Source organism: Fukomys damarensis, unplaced genomic scaffold (assembly GCF_012274545.1).
Source record: "Fukomys damarensis isolate Sample0158 unplaced genomic scaffold, DMR_v1.0_HiC HiC_scaffold_35, whole genome shotgun sequence".
NCBI lineage: Eukaryota > Metazoa > Chordata > Mammalia > Rodentia > Bathyergidae > Fukomys > Fukomys damarensis.
In genome coordinates this window covers 18468072-18473175 of record NW_022900947.1, presented here as the reverse complement: position 1 = coordinate 18473175, position 5104 = coordinate 18468072, and the positions used below count along the sequence as shown (strand labels likewise).

General features: G+C 51.2%; 1 long non-coding RNA gene across 1 annotated transcript; it reads right to left on the bottom strand.

The window, feature by feature from the left end:
• Positions 1-2805: 2805 nt before the first annotated feature.
• Positions 2806-4809, bottom strand: LOC104851318. The gene is made up of 3 exons (XR_777186.1): positions 4778-4809; positions 3471-3593; positions 2806-2875 (listed from the first exon to the last, which is right to left on the bottom strand). It is a non-coding gene; the product is annotated as an uncharacterized LOC104851318 (long non-coding RNA).
• Between the last annotated feature and the right edge of the window lie 295 nt (positions 4810-5104).

Genomic DNA, 5104 nt, shown 5'->3' with positions numbered 1-5104 from the left:
CCCCCCGCGCCTGGGGCGCGAGGGGGGGAGGGGAAGGGGGAGGGGCAGGGGGAGAGGGGAAGGAACTGGAGGGGTTGAAAGACCCAGAGTCCCCACAGGTGGCTTCAAGGCTAAGCCGACTTCCTCACCCTGCCGCCTCTCCTGCGGCCCACCTTCCCTCGGAAGTGCAACTCACCTCTCCGGGCACTTCTGTGGGGCCACAGGTCCCCTGGGCAGGAGGCCCCGCAGGAGGCTGGCAGGCTGCACACGCATGGCGGCCTCACCTGTGCTTGTCACCGCCTTCGCACCGCCCGGCCCTACCCCGGGCTGCGCCAGTCATGAACTCTAGCGGGTGAGGACTCTGCTTCGGTCATGTACCACAAATCCCGATGGAGACGTCAGGAAATCAAGTCAAGCCAGAACGGTGCCTCTGCTTGGACAGAGCAGGCAGAGCTGGAACTCGGCTGAAAATGAAGGCGCCCCATGGAGACCACCGCGTGAGCTCTCACTGCCGGCCCTGGCTTCTAGATCGCTGGCAGCAGGGCTTGCACTCCCCAGGCCGGGACCTGCAGGAGCCTTTGCTGGAGCAACCGAGCAGACAGGAGAGAAGAGCACAGGTGCTGATTGTGAGGCTCCACAGCGGAAAACCCCGGCCACTGCCCGGTTCTTCACTGACCCACCCGGGAATCAGATTTTCCGTGCCCTGTTCTTAAAGGTGGACGGGCACCAAGGACACCAGACACCTGAGACAGACCTTCCGCAAGAAAGACAGGGCCAGACACCCCACAGAGAGACACAGGAAGCGGCAGGGAAGCATCTGACAGTCCACAAGCAGGAAGGTAAGCGAGAGATGAAAAGGATAGCATGAACCCACCGACTAACACCGGATGTTTGAAAAGGGACATTTGGGGACCAGGCATTTAGCTCAGCGGTTCCGCCGCCTGCAAGGACCCGAGTTCGATCCCCAGTACTAAAAACAAAAAACAAACAACGAAGAAGGGACACTAGGAAAACAGGAAAAAAACTTCTTAGAAAAAAGTTTTTTTGCAAAGCATTTGTCGTACATTTCAGACGCACACACTGATCACATTCATCACAGAGAATGTGCACCTGCACATGATACATCTCGCTTCTTCTTTTTTCCCACTCCCCTCCCCTCCCTTTGACCCCTCTTCCCCTCCTTATTTACAAAAGCTTTTCTCCATTTTTCCTTCTATGCTCTTTTCTTGTCCTTTCTTTGCTTTCTCCTCCCCTCAGCCCCACATAGTTACCCTTCTCACTTGAATATTTTCTTCCCATTTCCCAATATTTATTATACATTTTGGCACTTATTTCCAAGAAATAAATGTTATAGTTAACTTCAGTTTTTAAAAAAATCAGTCAAAGCCAACCTGCCTCACAGCCACAAGGTCCTGAGTTCAATCCCCAGTACCCCCCCAAAAAAATCAATGGAAGCTAAGCATGGTGTTACACACCTGTAAACCCAGCACTTGTGAGGCCGAGGCAGGAGGATCACCACAAGTTCGAGGCTAGCCAGGGCTACATAGTGAGTTCGAAGTCAGCCTGAACTACAAAGCAAGACCCTGTCTCAAAAGTAAATAAATAAAATAGTAAATAAAAAATTAATAGAACAAAGTATAGAAAAAGTAGAGAGGAGAAAATTATTAAAGAACATTTCTCCTATTCCAAAGGCTCTCTAAGTATCTAGCAAACAAAAATTCTCACATAAATGCTCACCATCATGCAGTTTCAGGGCACGAGGGCTAAAGAGCAAGTGTGCAGACATCCAAATTGAGACTCAGAACGGGTGGAACTTCTCAGCAACAGACTGGGAGCCAGCAGATAATGGGTCCAAGTCTTCACCTGTCCCTCCAGGAGCCTCTCTGCCCCGAGACGTCTATACCCACATCCAGGCCCGTAACCAAGAAATCTGGGGCGGACAAGGCCACTGCAGACGCATGAGAGATTCACCCCTTCCTCATCCTCCCACAGAGGGTGAAGGCACAGGCTGCCCAGCCGCAGTGGGCTCCAGCTCGCTTCCTTGCCCTCTCTGAGACCACATCACCCCAAACAGGGAGCATGAAGAAATCACATTCTTCTTATGTGGTGTCTGCTGTTGCGGACTCTTGTCCCGCATGCTCCCGCCCCAGTCCTCCTGCGCGGATCAGCCAGGCTTTGGAAGGGTCTGTATTTGGTTTTCAGGCAGGCTAAAGAGCTCCCTTGCCCTCAGCTCCCACGCAGGCTAGCAGTGCCCTTCCCAACAGCCTCGCCCTCTTCTTAGGGGGCTTCAACAGGACGAAAAGCCCACACTTCACCTCCCATCTCTTCTTCTCTATTATCCTGGCTATGACGTGTGACCAGCAAATAAAAGACAAGCCACAAAACAGCACGGCCATCTCTGTGTGTCACTAACTTGCCTCAACCTAAGCCTCATTTCTGTTTAAAAAAGAAAGAAATCGGGGCGTGGTGGCACACACCTGTAATCACAGCACTCAGGAGGCTGAGGCAGGAGGATTGCCTTGAGTTCAAGGCCAGCCTGGGCTACATAGTGAGTTCAAAAGCAGCCTGAACTACATAATGAGACCCTTTCTTAAAAAGTAATTCTTTAAAAATAAAAATAAATTTTGAAAAGAAGAAAGGCAGGGGGGAGGAAGAAGGAAAACAAGATATACAAGGCATAATGAAAATATATGGTGAATGTTTAAATTATAAACACATTTATTACAGTAAGAGACACATTACCATTGATCCACCGCAGAACTCCCTTGGAACACACTTAGCCATCACTGCCTCCTGAGGCAGCTCCGGCAGTCTTCTTTCAGGAGTGTCTTTAGGAGGTGTGATGAAAACTACAGCCAAGCTGTGGCCAAGGGGCATCCATCCAAAAGGCAGGCTGCTGCAAACACCACGGTGTGTCCTCAGCCACCCTACGTCCCTCATCCAGCACTGTGCGGCCCGAGGCAGCCGTGACAGCACCAACAGGGACAGAGCCCGCTCGGGAGCAGACCCGGTGGACTCCGGGGTCCCCTTCCTGAGCATGCACTCCATGCCCCCCGCCACTCCCCCAGCCCCGTCCTTTCATTTTATTCGTACTCATTTCGTTGCTTGTGTGTGTTTTCTAATTTGCTCCTGCGGTATGTATGAAAAGCAAACTCTGGAGCCCTCTTGCTTGTTTGTCTCACAGATGAAATGAGAGCAGGGACAGAAACAGCAGAGACCGCCCCAGTCGGGGAAACGTGAGCCCCGGGACAACTCTTCTTTTCCTTCCTTTTTCTTGTTTATGTTTCCAACACTGTGCAGTGGTTACGCTTTGCTTTGGAATACCAACACCCCTCCGGACGCAAACAAGACACTAGTTTGTTTGTTTCTAAGAAACGAAGAGGACTAAACTACCCTATAATAAAGTGACTATCTCTGACTAAGATTTGGAGTGGTTTATCACCGGCTTTTACATCTCCACTCTCCCAGTTTCAGCCACGGAAAGATCTCACCTGTGTAAGCAAGGAAACAGGGCACAGTGCTTCCCGCCGCTCTGGCCTTAGCGGTCTGCACCGTCCGGATGCCAGGTGCCATAAAGAGATGACTTCAAAGCCTCTTTCTCTCTTTTTCACTGTCTGAGGGAGGAAGAAACAATAAAAAGAGGAGTTTACTGGTGCTTTAGGTTTGATTCTAAATTTCATTTTAGAAAATGTTCTTTGGTAAGGTTTTTTTTAAGTTCATGCTGATACATTTATTTTTCTCTATAGGTTGCAGAGTTTTTGAGAGGGGAAGTCTTTTTCCTCATAATTTTATATCCTTCACGCTGTCTACTAAGCTACCTAAAACAGATAGCAAACTTTTATGGAGGCCCCACCGACTGCCACCAATTCACCAAGACGTGGGGAATAAAGACAGGTAGGGCGTGGATCCCACCTAACAGTGGAGGAAACTGCCCATGAAACTCCCCAAGCTCACTTCCCCCACCACACACAAGCCCTCACTGAGGATCAGAGACCTGGCACTCCCGTAGAAAAGAAAGCTCCTGCTGCTCATGGTGGCTCATATCTAGAATCCCAACACTCAGGAGGCTGAGGCAGGAGGCTCCCATGAGTTTAAACCCACCCAGAACTATATAGTGAGACTTTGTTTCAAAACACAGAGAAAGAGAGAGAGAGAGAGCACTCCAGACACATCCTCTGCGAAGCTAGCTGATCAGAATGCTCAGTGAAGTTCCCTCTAATTACATATTCCCGCCTCATGGCAAGTGGAAAAACGGGAGACAGTGGCTCGGATCACAGGGGCTCCCATGAGTTTAAACCCACCCAGAACTATATAGTGAGACTTTGTTTCAAAACACAGAGAAAGAGAGAGAGAGAGAGCACTCCAGACACATCCTCTGCGAAGCTAGCTGATCAGAATGCTCAGTGAAGTTCCCTCTAATTACATATTCCCGCCTCATGGCAAGTGGAAAAACGGGAGACAGTGGCTCGGATCACAGGGTTCTCTGTCCCGGAGAACTTGATCTTAGGTCAATCATGGTCCTTTCTGCTCCCCTTGATTTGTTGCCTGCCATGGGCAAGGCAGACTTGGCTTTGGGGACACCAGGATGAGATGCTGGGGTTCATGGGATAAAGGGACACAGAAGAACAGACAAGGACCCCCGGGAACCCCAGGAAGCGCATGGCTGGACCCCGGGATTACAAGGGGTCACACGGAAGAGCAGCAGCCCTGCCTCTTCAAGAGTCTCAGTGCCTCCAAAGACACTTGTGTCCCTTCGGCGCTGGAGTCACGGAGAGTTTTGGACCAGGGAAAGATGCACCTGTCTCCAGGAAGGAGAAACCAGCAGAGTCGTCACCGAGGAGATAAAATAGGTTAAGAATTTGGAACATAGGGGGTGACGTGGGTGGCCCTGGCGTGGGGGGAGGAAGGCACTCTGCTAAAGGGAAAGGACCCAGGCCCTGGAGAGGAGGGGGCAGGGAGGAGAGTGGTGGGGGCAGCTTTGATGGCGAGGGATCCTAAGGGCACCTCGGGAAGTGTCCGGAGTACAGTCAGCCGTTCATCAGGAGGGCCGCACTTCCTGCCGCACTTCCTGCCGCAGCCTCCTGAGTGAATGATGTGGAGCCATGGCCCAAGAGGGGTGCTGGCC